This window comes from Zonotrichia albicollis, chromosome 23, assembly GCF_047830755.1.
Source record: "Zonotrichia albicollis isolate bZonAlb1 chromosome 23, bZonAlb1.hap1, whole genome shotgun sequence".
Classification (NCBI taxonomy): Eukaryota; Metazoa; Chordata; class Aves; order Passeriformes; family Passerellidae; genus Zonotrichia; species Zonotrichia albicollis.
Window position 1 is genome coordinate 4,711,844 of NC_133841.1, and position 12,921 is coordinate 4,724,764.

General features: G+C 48.2%; 1 protein-coding gene across 9 annotated transcripts in view; it reads right to left on the bottom strand.

Annotated features, from left to right (window-relative positions):
* GJC1 (gap junction protein gamma 1) overlaps positions 1-12,921 on the bottom strand; it is a 39,456-nt gene that overhangs the window by 18,835 nt on the left and 7,700 nt on the right. The window contains exon 2 of one of the 9 annotated variants that reach the window (XM_074557460.1): positions 1,668-1,725. The exons of 7 other annotated variants lie outside the window; for them this stretch is intronic. The gene's annotated coding sequence lies outside the window, so the exon portion shown is untranslated. Of the gene's footprint in view, positions 1-1,667; positions 1,872-12,921 lie in introns of those variants that run through there. One more of the 9 variants, XM_074557461.1, reaches the window with a different exon arrangement.

Sequence of the window (12,921 nt, forward strand, 5' to 3'; positions counted from 1 at the left end):
AGCAGAGTAAGGCAGCAGATTGCCATATTGGCATTAAAATGTGACTCCAGCTTGAGTTCAACAGGAGTCTTAACAGCTTTATTTTGCCAAAGATAAAATTTAGAATATAAATATGCATAGATTCGCTAAGTGACTTATTTGTTGAAAAAAAAATTAATTCCCTGTAATGAAATAAGAAACATAAAACTGTCCATTTCTGAAAGACTTGAATACTTTGAGACTCCCTTGGGAAGAGCCCTGAAGCACTGCTGAACTCCCTGTGCTCCATCACTCCAGCTGGGAAACACACACACACCAACTGGGGCTTTTCCCCCTGAGAACAGCTGCAAATAACTCCTGCTTGATGAAAGGAGGCCAGCAGCCTTTCCCAGTGCCAGGCACTCTGCACCCAGCACACAGTGGCAGACGGGTCAGCTTTTCCACCTGACTGCTCTCCCTTGGCCCAGGATTGTATCTGACTTGTTATCGACACAAATTGGGACAATTAGCAGCAAACTGAAGGCAGAGCAGCCTCCCCTGTGCTGAGTCAGGAGTGAGATTTGACAGGGGAGCAGCAAAGGGACATGGGGATGGTGTACAGTGAATTATGGGGCTGCTGGAGGCAGGAAAATCCCACTGAGGCACTGCAGCCACAGCTACGGGCAGGGCAGCAGCGCCAAGATTCCCCCAGGTTCTCATTTCCAAGATTTTAGGGGCTGGTGACATTTTGTTAAGGAGCCAGCAGATCACCTCTACTGGGTGCCTAACCCAGAGCCCAGCAGATCTGCCACAGAAAAATCCTAAAAACAAAGGGTAACTGAGCATCTGCTGTGTCACAGTCAGGGCAGCCGTGCCAAACTTCTCCCAACTTCTCATTTCCAAGATTTTAGGGGCTGGTGACATCTTAATCATGGAGTGAACATGCTCCAACCAGGAGCCAGCAGATCACCTCTACTGGGTGACTTCCCAACAGAGCCCAGCAGGTCTGCTTGCAAAAATATCCTAAAAACAAAGGGTAACAGCATCTGCCATGTCACAGTCAGGGCAGCACTGCCAAGATTCCCCCAGGTTCTTATTTCCAAGATTTTAGGAAGCTGGTGACATTTTGTTAAGGAGCCAGCAGATCACCTCTATTGGGTGCCTAACCCAGAGCCCAGCAGATCTGCCACAGAAAAATCCTAAAAACAAAGGGTAACTGAGCATCTGTGGTGTCACAGCTCGTTCACTCTCACAAAGGGGAATTAGCTGCAGATAAGATCGCTCCTGATAAGGAACCGCTGGCTGTTTGGTGGGTTGTCACACAATCACAGCCTGGTTTGGGTTAAAGCTCTTGCCATGGCAGGGACACCTTCCACTGTCCCAGGGTGCTCCAACCTCTGTCCTTGGGCACTGCCAGGGATCCAGGGCAGCCCCAGCTGCTCTGGGCACCCCGTGCCAGGGCTTTACCACACTCATGGTGAAATATTTCATTTTAATGTCCTATCTAACCCTGTCCTCTCTCAGATTGTGTTGTCCCTTGTCCTGTCACTACAGGAGGCAGTAGAAAATCCCCATTTTCATTCTAAGCCCTTTTATAAGCTGGAAGGACACTAAGGTGCCCTCAGAGCCTTTTCTTCTCCAGCTGAACACCCCCAGCTCATCTCCAGAGCTGTTCCAGCCCTCACACCACTCCCAATTCAGATTCTCACCTGCACCTTGACAGAATCTCCCTGCAGAAAGCCACCACCAGGAACAGCTTGAATGTCACTAAAAGAGACGACAAAGAGATGACATTTTCCCATGCAAGGAAAATGATGTGACTTCTTTGCACACAAGTCTCAGTTCCAGGCTCTCTGCCAGCCCTTTCCCCTGGGAATCACTGGGAAACTGGTTCCCACTGCTGGAGGGACTGGGGGGAGGTTACAGAGGAGTCACAGGAAGGGCTGGGTGGATCCACCAAGGGGTTAATGGAGAATGGAGTACAGCTATTCCTAAAATTGTCTTGGGATGGGGAAGCAACTGCAAGAGAGCGGTTGTGAAGAAAATCCTGGCAAAATGAAGTTCTCCAAACCCAGCATTCACACAGAGCACAATCAGTGGGCATTGATTCTCTGTATAAATACAATAAACCAGGGGAAAAGTCAGCGTGGCTTCTGTGGCACCTCCAGCCCCACAGAGAGCTCCTGATCTGGGTTTTAACCTCCCTCATCTGAGATTTCCTGTAGGGACCCCAAAAAGCCACTGGAGGGGAGGTTACAGAGCAAAGAGGAGTCACAGCAAGGGCTGGGTGGATCCACCAAGGGGTTAATGGGGAATGGAGTACAGCCATTCCTAAAATTGTCCTAGGACAGGGAAACAACTGCCAGGTCAACTCTGCAACAGAGGGGTTGTGAAGAAAATCTGCCAAAATGAAGTTGTCCAAACCCAGCATTCACACAGAGCACAATCAGTGGGCTTTAATTCCCTGTATAAATACAATAAACCAGGGGAAAAGTCAGTGTGGCTTCTGTGGCACCTCCAGCCCCACAGAGAACTCCAGATCTGGGTTTTAACCACCCTCATCTGAGGCTTCCTGTAGGGACCCCAAAAAGCCACTGGAGGGACTGGGGGGAGGTTACAGAGCAAAGAGGAGTCACAGCAGGAAGGGCTGGGTGGATCCACCAAGGGGTTAATGGGGAATGGAGTACAGCCATTTCTAAAATTGTCTTGGGACGAGGAAACAACTGCAAGAGAGGGGTTGTGACGAAAATCCTGCCAAAATGAAGTTGTCCAAACCCAGCATTCACACAGAGCACAATTAGTGGGCATTATTTCCCTGTATAAATACAATAAAGCAGGGGAAAAATCAGTGTGGCTTCTGTGGCACCTCCAGCCCCACAGAGAGCTCCAGATCTCCCTCATCTGAGATTTCCTGTAGGGACCCCAAAAAGCCACTGGAGGGACTGGGGGGGAGGTTACAGAGCAAAGAGGAGTCACAGGAAGGGCTGGACAGATTCACCAAGGGGTTAATGGAGAATGGAGTACAGCCATTCCTAAAATTGTCTTGGGATGGGGAAACAACTGCAACACAGGGGTTGTGAAGAAAATCCTGCCAAAATGAAGTTCTTCAAACCCAGCATTCACACAGAGCACAATTAGTGGGCATTGATTCTCTGTATAAATAAACCAAGGGAAAAGTTAGTGTGGCTTCTGTGGCACCTCCAGCCCCACAGAGAGCTCCAGATCTTCTGGGTTTTAACCTCCCTCATCTGAGATTTCCTGTAGGGACCCCAAAAAGCCACTGGAGGGACTGGAGGGGAGGTTACAGAGCAAAGAGGAGTCCCAGGAAGGGCTGGACAGATTCACCAAGGGGTTAATGGAGAATGGAGTACAACCATTCCTAAAATTGTCCTGGGACAGGGAAACAACTGCCAGGTCAACTCTGCAACAGAGGGGTTGTGAAGAAAATCCTGGCAAAATAAAGTTGTCCAAACCAAACACTCACACAGAGCACAATTAGTGGGCATTGATTCTCTGTATAAATACAATAAACCAAGGGAAAAGTCAGCGTGGCTTCTGTGGCACCTCCAGCCCCACAGAGAGCTCCTGATCTGGGTTTTAACCACCCTCATCTGAGATTTCCTGTAGGGACCCCAAAAAGCCACTGGAAAAGGGACTGTCCCTGTATGGAGACAGCTGGGTGGGAGGGAAGGGAATAGGAGTGAACAATGATTTCTGCAAGGGAGGGAAGTCACAGCAAGGGTCACAGGGAGAGGCTGGCTGTGCCACACCAGGACACTGCCTGGATGTGACCCAGCCTCCTGAAGGAAATATTCAAGGGGGGAGGTGGATAAGCAGCCATGAAGAGCAGCACAGGGACCATATGAGTCGATGCAACCTGGAAATAAATAAAATGGCAGATGGAATTCCACATGGATAAAGTGATGCATACATTGAATAAGAATAATAAATCTCGATTTCACCTAAAAATAGATGTGTGCCCTGAGATGGCCTCAACAAGCAGGAGGTCTTGGGGCTGAATGCTGTGGCACAGCTCAGCACAGCCCCAAAACAGTGTCAGAGGACAAGCACAGCCAGCACACGCTGCTGTGCCACCCTGTGCCTGTGACATGCAACCATGGCATGTGGCTCTGGTCACTTTGGCATGCCCTCCTGAGTGCCCACAGCTCACCCATGGTGTGCCTCTGGTCACTCTGCTGTGTCCCTGAGTGCCACAGCTCACCCATGGTGTGGCTCTGGTCACTGCTGTGTCCCCAAGTACCCAGGGCTCACCCATGGGCGTGTGGCTCTGGTCACTCTGTCAGGTCCCTGAGTGCCCACAGCTCACCCATGGTCACTCTGCCATGTCCTCAAGTGCCCACAGCTCAGCCATGGCTCACCCACGTGTGTGGCTCTGGTCATTCTGCCATGTCCCCAATGCCCACAGCTCACCCACAGTGTGTGGCTCTGGTCACTCTGTCAGGTCCCTGAGTACCCATGGCTCACCCATGGTCACTCTGCTGTGTCCCCCTGAGTGCCACAGCTCACCCATAGTGTGGCTTTGGTCACTCTGCTGTGTCCCCAAGTGCTCACAGCTCACCCATGGTGTGGCTTTGGTCACTCTGCTGTGTCCCCAAGTTCCCATGGCTCAGTCATGGTGTGTGGCACTGGTCACTCTGCCATGTCCCCAAGTGTCCAAGGATCACCCATGGTGTGGCTCTGGTCACTGTGCTGTGTCCCCAAGTGCCCACAGCTCAGCCAGGGCTCACCCATGGTGTGTGGCTCTGGTCACTCTGTCCCTGAGTACCCATGGCTCACCCATGGTCAGTGTGCCATGTCCCCCTGAGTGCCCACAGCTCACCCCTAGTGTGCCTCTGGTCACTCTGTCAGGTCCCTGAGTGCCCACAGCTCACCCATGGTCACTCTGCCATGTCCCCAAGTGCCACAGCTCACCCATAGTGTGCCTCTGGTCACTCTGCTGTGTCCCCAAGTGCCCACAGCTCAGCCATGGCTCACCCATGGTGTGTGGCTCTGGTCACTCTGTCAGGTCCCTGAGTACCCACAGCTCACCCATGGTCACTCTGCCATGTCCCCAAGTGCCCACAGCTCACCCATGGTCTGTGACTCTGCTGTGTCCCCCTGAGTGCCACAGCTCACCCATGGTGTGCCTCTGGTCACTCTGCTGTGTCCCCAAATGTCCAGGGATCACCCATGGTGTGTGGCTTTGGTCACTGCTGTGTCCCCCTGAATAGGTGAGTGGCTCTGGTCACTCTGCCATGTCCCTAAGTGCCCACAGCTCACCCACAGTGTGGCTCCGGTCACTCTGCCATGTCCCCCTGAGTGCCCACAGCTCACCCACAGTGTGCCTCTGGTCACTCTGCCACCTCCTACCAAGGGAACAGAGGACAGAAGGAGCTTGGAGAACAGCTATGGAGGGGCTGGTGGGGGAAGGACAGTGGAAAAAAGCCACAAGGATGAGGGGGGAACAGAGCTGTGACACCTGGAGCAGCTGGAGAAGGAAAACCCCTCAAAACCAGCCAGAGCAGTGCCCCAGACAAGGGTAAATCACAGTTGAGAGAGTCCAGAGCTTCTCCCCTGCTCTGCTGCAGCCCCACATGGGGCAGGGCAGGAACAGGACCCTGGAGCAGGAAGATCCCATCTGATCCATGGGGCTGCTCCAAAGGAGCCAGGAATGAGCAGCTCCAGGTGCTGGGGAAAAGCCCCTCCATGACCCAGCACAGCAGAGAGAACAGAACTGGCTCAGGGGCTGATCAGCACTGCTCAATTGCAGCCCCCCGGAGCTCTGTGTGTGCAATGGGAACACCTGAAGGGCAGCCATGGTTTATTTCTGCCCAGCCATGGTTTATTTCTGTCCAGCACAGCCCTCCAGGGAATCGGGTTGCACCCAGATCGATGGGGTTTGGTCACAGATTGCAAAGAGAGCAAGAGCAGGTGAGGAATACAAACCAAGCTGGGGACAGCACTGAGGAGGAGGAGGCTCCAAGGCAGCTCCAGAAGGAGCAAAGACTTCACACGAAGCAGGGAATAAAGATAATTTCCATATGGCTCTGTGGAAGATGGCCATGTGCTTCCTCCCAAACACTTCAGTTTTATTTTGCTTTATAATATCTCAGCAATCACAGTTTCCACCGTGCAAATTCTTCTCATTTCAAAATAGTTTAACTCCATATCTGAGCACAAGCTGACTAACTCCTGCAAGTAAAATTCAGTCATTTCTCAGCTACTTCAATGTTTACCCTGAGAATCGGGAGATTTTTCGATTTTTAGGAGGACATGCTGCATGCAGGGCAGCACAGCTGCAACACACATTAGGAACTTCAACTATTTTTAATTTTATGCCATTAAAAATGCACTGCCACCAAGGGCAGCCCCATGTGGGCTACACCCACCCCCCTGCCTGCCTATAAACAGGATTAAGCTCAGCATTACACAGTGCTGGGTGCCATTTTTGTCCCTGCATCCACAGCAGAGCCAGGCTCCCAGGAGTTAACACGGAGCCAAAACTCCCCCTGAAGGGAACATGGGCACACACAAGACACACAATCACCCTTCCAGGCTCTTGACTATTTTAAGCATGAGAGCGAGAGAGATACAGAACTTCACAGGCAATGGATTGCTCTGAGCCTGGCAGGGCTGCACCACTCATGCCAGGATGTCACCTCGGGCAGGAGCTCCATCCCCTGCTGCCACCAGCGCCACCCTCACCCTGCACGAGCTGCACTGCCCAGCCAGAGTCATGCTCAGACCCACAAGTCATTTATCTACATTATTTCATCAGAAAAGCCAAGTGGACAGAAGCATTCCTAAGATGTGGCAATTTTGGGGAAGATTTTGGGGATGTTCAGAGGAGAGGAAATGCTGGGCACAGCCACAAACCCCGCTGCCACCAGCATCACCCCTCATCCTGCAGGAGCTGCATTCCCCAGCCAGACCCATGTTCAGACCCACAAGTCATTCCTCTACATTCCTTCATTAAAGTCATTTTTCTACATTCCTTCATTAGAAAAATGAAGTGAACATCATTCCCAAGATGTGGCAATTTTGGGGAAGATTTTGGGGATGTTCAGAGGAGAGGAAATGCTGGGCACAGGCACCTACAAAGCAAACCCTGCTGCCACCAGCATCATCCTGCACGAGCTGCATTCCCCAGGCACACCACAGCCAGACCCACAAGTCATTTTTCTTCATTCCTTCATCAAAAAAACCAAGTGGACAGTATTCCTAAGATGTGTCACTTTTCAGGAAGATTTTGGGGATGTTCAGAGGAGAGGAAATGCTGGGCACAGCCACAATCCCTGCTGCCACCAGCACCATCCTGCAGGAGCTGCATTCCCCAGCCAGACCCATGTTCAGAACTGATTTTTCTACATTATTTCATCAGAAAATCAAAGTGGACAGAAGCATTCCTAAGATGTGGCAATTTTGGGGAAGATTTTGGGGATGTTCAGAGGAGAGGAAATGCTGGGCACAGGCAAACCCTGCTGCCACCAGCACCATCCCTCACCCTGCACAAGCTGCATTCCCCAACCAGACCCATGTTCAGAACTGATTTTTCTACATTATTTCATCAAAAAAGCAAAGTGGACAGTATTCCAAAGATGTGGCACTTTTCAGGAAGATTTTGGGGATGTTCAGAGGAGAGGGAATGCTGGGCACAGCCACAATCCCTGCTGCCACCAGCATCATCCTGCAGGAGCTGCATTCCCCAGGCACACCACAGCCAGACCCACAAGTCATTCCTCTACATTCCTTCATTAAAGTCATTTTTCTGTATTCCTTCATTAGAAAAACGAAGTGAACATCATTCCCAAGATGTGGCACTTTTGGGGAAGATTTTGGGGGTGTTCAGAGGAGAGGGAATGCTGGGCACAGGCAAACCCTGCTGCCACCAGCATCACCCCTCATCCTGCTGCATTCCCCAGCCAGACCCACAAGTCATTTTTCCACATTATTTCATCAGAAAAGCAAAGTGGACAGTATCCCCAAGATGTGGCACTTTTGGGGAAGATTTTGGGGGTGTTCAGAGGAGAGGAAATGCTGTGCACAGGCAAACTCTGCTGCCACCAGCATCATCCTGCAGAAGCTGCATTCCCCAACCAGACCCACAAGTCATTTATCTACGTTATTTCATCAGAAAAACAAAGTGGACAGAAGCATTCCTAAGATGTGGCAATTTTGGGGAAGATTTTGGGGGTGTTCAGAGGAGAGGGAATGCTGGGCACAGCCACCTACAAAGCAAACCCAGCTGCCACCATCATAATCCCTCATCCTGCAGGAGCTGCATTCCCCAGCCAGACCCATGTTCAGACCCACAAGTCATTCCCCTACATTCCTTCATTAAAGTCATTTTTCTATATTCCTTCATTAGAAAAACGAAGTGAACATCTTTCCCAGGATGTGGCACTTTTCAGGAAGATTTTGGGGGTGCTCAGAGGAGAGGGAATGCTGGGCACAGCCACAATCACTGCTGCCACCAGCATCATCCTGCACGAGCTGCATTCCCCAGCCAGACCCATGTTCAGAACTGATTTTTCTACATTATTTCATCAAAAAAGCAAAGTGGACAGTATCCCCAAGATGTGGCACTTTTGGGGAAGATTTTGGGGATGTTCAGAGGAGAGGGAATGCTGTGCACAGCCACAAACCCTGCTGCCACCAGCACCATCTCTCACCCTGCAGGAGCTGCATTGCCCAGCTATACCCACAAGTCATTTATCTACATTATTTCATCAGAAAAACAAAGTGGACAGTATTCCTAAGATGTGGCAATTTTGGGGAAGATTTTGGCGATCTTCAGAGGAGAGGAAATGCTGTGCACAGCCACAAACCCTGCTGCCACCATCATCATCCCTCATCCTGCACGAGCTGCATTCCCCAGCCAGACCCATGTTCAGAACTGATTTTTCTACATTATTTCATCACAAAAGCAAAGTGGACACAGAAGCATTCAGCATTCCCAACATGTGGCACTTTTCAGGAAGATTTTGGGGATGTTCAGAGGAGAGGGAATGCTGTGCACAGCCACAATCCCTGCTCCCCAGCACAGCAGATGAATGCTGGGAGGGACACCAGAGCAGGGACTCGATGGGAAATAACCCAGTGTCAGCCTCCCCCAGCGCCACCGACTGTGAATTCGACATTGGCACTGGGAAGGACACGAGGCACAATCTGCTGGTCATCCATATGGATGTGCCCTCCCTCCCTCCTTCCCTCCCTCCTTCATCCTCCTCAGGATCTCAATCGAGGTCAGGCACGCACACTCAGCCTTGTTTCCTGACAAATTTGTAACTAAAAAGCTGGAACTAATAACTGCAAGAGCCCAAAGCTGGTTGCATGGACTTGTTTAGGCAAAAAAAGCTGAATGACTCCACCAATTTCCATCTAGGCAAGGTAATACAGAAGAAATCCTTCATTCCTGTGTAAAAATGTAAATCCCAGCTCAGTGAGTCATTTAAACACATGCTTAATGCAAAGCTTGAAACAAATCCTGCTAATAATCTGGGATGCTCACTTATTTATGGCTTAAGTGCTTATTTACAGCTAGGCATGGCTTAAATGCTTATTTAGAGTTAAGCATGGTTAAAGTGCCTGGATGATTTGGGGTGCTTATTTAAAACCAGGCATGGTTTAAATACCTGCATTATCTGGGGTGCTGATTTACAGCTATGCATGGTTTAAATATCTGGATGATTTGGGGTGCTGATTTACAGCTAAGCATGGTTTAAGCACCTGCATTATCTGGGGTGCTAATTTAAAACCAGCCATGGTTTAATTACCTGGATGATTTGGGGTGCTAATTTAAATCTTAGCATGGTTTAATTTAAGTACCTGCATTATCTGGGGTGCTGATTTAAAACCAGCCATGGTTTAAATATCTGGATGATTTGGGGTGCTGATTTAAAACCAGCCATGGTTTAAATATCTGGATGATTTGGGGTGCTGATTTACAGCTAAGCATGGTTTAAGCACCTGCATTATCTGGGGTGATATTTAAAACCAGCCATGGTTTAATTACCTGGATGATTTGGGGTGCTAATTTAAATCTTAGCATGGTTAAAGTACCTCCATTATCTGGGGTGCTGATTTAAAACCAGGCAAGGTTTAAGTACCTGGATGATTTGGGGTGATATTTAAAATCAGGCATGGTTTGAGTACCTGGATGATTTGGGGTGCTAATTTAAATCTTAGCATGGTTTAAGTACCTCCATTATCTGGGGTGCTGATTTAAAACCAGCCATGATTTAAATATCTGGATAATTTGGGGTGCTGATTTAAATCTTAGCACGGTTTAAGTACCTGCTAATTTAAAACCAGGCATGGTTTAAGTACCTGGATGATTTGGGGTGCTGATTTAAATCTTAGCATGGTTTAAGTACCTGCATTATCTGGGGTGCTGATTTAAATCTTAGCATGGCTTAAGTATCTGGATGATTTGGGGTGCTGATTTACAGCTAAGCATGGTTTAAGCACCTGCATTATCTGGGGTGCCAATTTAAAACCAGGCATGGTTTAATTACCTGGATGATTTGGGGTGCTGATTTAAATCTTAGCATGATTTAAGTACCTGCATGATCTGGGGTGATATTTAAAACCAGGCAAGGTTTGAGTACCTGGATGATTTGGGGTGCTAATTTACAGCTAGGCATGATTTAAATATCTGGATGATCTGGCGTGCTAATTTAAATCTTAGCATGGTTTAAGCACCTGGATGATATGGGGTGCTTATTTAAAACCAGGCATGGCTTAAGTACCTCCATTATCTGGGGTGCTGATTTAAAACCAGCCATGGTTTAAATATCTGGATGATTTGGGGTGCTGATTTAAAGCTAAGCATGATTTAAATATCTGGATGATTTGGGGTGCTGATTTAAATCTTAGCACGGTTTAAGTACCTGCATTATCAGGGGTGCTGATTTAAAGCCAGGCATGGTTTAATTACCTGGATGATTTGGGGCGCTGATTTAAATCTTAGCATGGTTTAAGTACCTGCATTATCAGGGGTGCTGATTTAAAGCCAGGCATGGTTTAAGTACCTGGAGGATGAGGAAATACCCCTGAAAAGAGCCTAAACCAGGCTGGTCTGGGAATTAATCACAGTGGCATGAGCAGAAGTGCTGATATGAACTGGGGGAGGACTCTGTGTGTGTGTGTGCTGAAGCATCTGTTCAAGTTTAGGCATATAAAACATTTTTCAGCCCAATGACTCCAGAGGGGAATGCTTCATACATCAGCTCATCTGACTCAATTTTTCCATCACATTTCCTTTAATACACTTTTGTCCATAAATACACTATTTGTTTTTTCCAAATATAGATTTTTTTTTATTTATAGCCAGAAAACCTTGTAACTTGGGTTGTGCCTGGGTTCTTCTATGAAACAGAATCACATTCTTCCTTAAAACAGAATCACTGAGGAATTACTGGCCAGCACTGAGGTATGAAACCAAGCTCTCTATGTTTGCAGAAAGAAAAGGGATTTTTTTTGCCATTCTCAATATTTCCTTCAGTAAGATCACAACTTCCCAGCCACATATTGAGTATGTCAATTATCCCACATCACATCCAGGAACTTTCACCTGAAATCTTCATTTTACGCCAAAATGAAGTCAAGTTTTTAAAAATCCCAGCCAGATCTTCCAGGCAGTCCTGAATTTGGGCAGAACTGTGTGTCACTACCCAAGCAGCAATAACAATTCATATTTATGGTATGAGGAGGTCAGAGAAGGAAATGCTAACATTGCCCTTTCCCCTCCAAGAAGCATTTTGGAGATAAAATCCCTTTTTTTAGCTTTTAATGGAAAGCAACGAGCTTCCCAAAACCAGGACCAAGAATGGAAAATTTGGTAATATTGATATTTTAAAAACATGGGTTTATTTCAGGGGTGGAATTTACGTACTGAGCAATACTGAGCACAGCAAGTGAAATGTGATTTCATCATTTTGACCATTATTAATTCTAATTTGAGTCAATAAAAGCACAGCCATGGCACAAGCACGGGGCAGCGGAATTGCACTGCTGCTGCTTGCAGGAGTGCTGAGAGCAGCTGCAAACACTGATAAATAAATGCCAGGGGTTTCTGCAATAAAACTTTCATTGCTTTCCAAAGCAGGGCTGAGGGGCTGGCAGCAGGGACATCTGTAACCCAGGGAATCTCCTGCTGCCTGGGCAGGGATGTGCTTCCACGTGCACCATAAAAATCAGAGAATTGGAATGGAACTTTTAAAACGGCAATCATTTCCTTCCTATTAAGCAGATTAAAAATCCATAAATCTGGAGCACAGGTCAGCTTTGTGGCAGCACTGAACACAAAGTTTGGAAACAGGATGGGAGCAAAAAATCCCCTTCCCCCTAATGAGGCAGCAGCGCCCGTCCCCCGGGAGGGACAACAAAGGGCTCCATTGTCCAGCAGGGTCTCACTGCCGGGGTTTAATGATCACCACCCGTGTCCCAGTTCCTGCTGGGATTCAGGGAATCCTGTCCCAGCAGCAAGGGAGAGGCACAAGAGAGGTGCATTGTACAGGGAAATGTTCACTGTGGTTTCTGCTTTTAAAAAAGGGGCTAAAAATGTGAAATGGTGCAAGGAAAAAAACCCCAAGATCAGCCCCCTGTGATGGTGAAGAACAACAGAGGTGCACTGTACAGGGAAATGCTCATTGTGGCTTCTACCTTTAAAAAAGGGGCTGAAAATGTGAAATGGTTCAAGGAAAAAATCCCAAGAACAGCCCCCTGTGATGGGTGAGGCACAAGAGAGGTGCATTGTACAGAGAAATGTTCATTGTGGTTTCTACCTTTGAAAAAGGGGGTGAAAATGTGAAGTAGTGTAAGGAAAGAGCCCCAAGATCAGCCCCCTGTGATAGTGAGGAACAAGAGAGGTGCATTGTACAGAGAAATGTTCATTGTGGCTTCCACCTTTAAAAAGGATGTTGGAAATATGAAATGGTTTAAGGAAAAAACCCCAAGATC